This window comes from Penaeus monodon, chromosome 34, assembly GCF_015228065.2.
Source record: "Penaeus monodon isolate SGIC_2016 chromosome 34, NSTDA_Pmon_1, whole genome shotgun sequence".
Lineage (NCBI taxonomy): Eukaryota > Metazoa > Arthropoda > Malacostraca > Decapoda > Penaeidae > Penaeus > Penaeus monodon.
Genome location: NC_051419.1, coordinates 26,165,701 through 26,165,960, shown reverse-complemented (window position 1 = coordinate 26,165,960; position 260 = coordinate 26,165,701). Strand labels below are relative to the sequence as shown.

At 32.3% G+C, this 260-nt stretch overlaps 1 protein-coding gene across 1 annotated transcript in view; it reads left to right on the top strand.

Moving 5' to 3' along the window:
- LOC119594665 (ionotropic receptor 25a-like) overlaps positions 1-260 on the top strand; it is a gene marked incomplete at its 3' end in the record, with an annotated part of 33,857 nt that overhangs the window by 4,910 nt on the left and 28,687 nt on the right.

Here is a 260-nt window from a genome sequence, read left to right as displayed (position 1 = left end):
TCTTTTTTTAATGTAGTGCTTTATGGTAATCAATTATGTATGTTCTCAATGTTTAATACGGTTATACAGATGAACAGCGACATTGTATATAAAAGTTTATTTTTTTAGTTATGATAAAAGGGGCGTGGCCTCCATGCAAATATGAAAAGCGGGGGCTGTAGTTTGTTTGTTTTTATTTCCAAGGTTTCAAATTTATGCATGTGGTGTGTTTAGGGGTAATAAGCCACAAAATTGGAAATATAGAAAATGCATCACACATG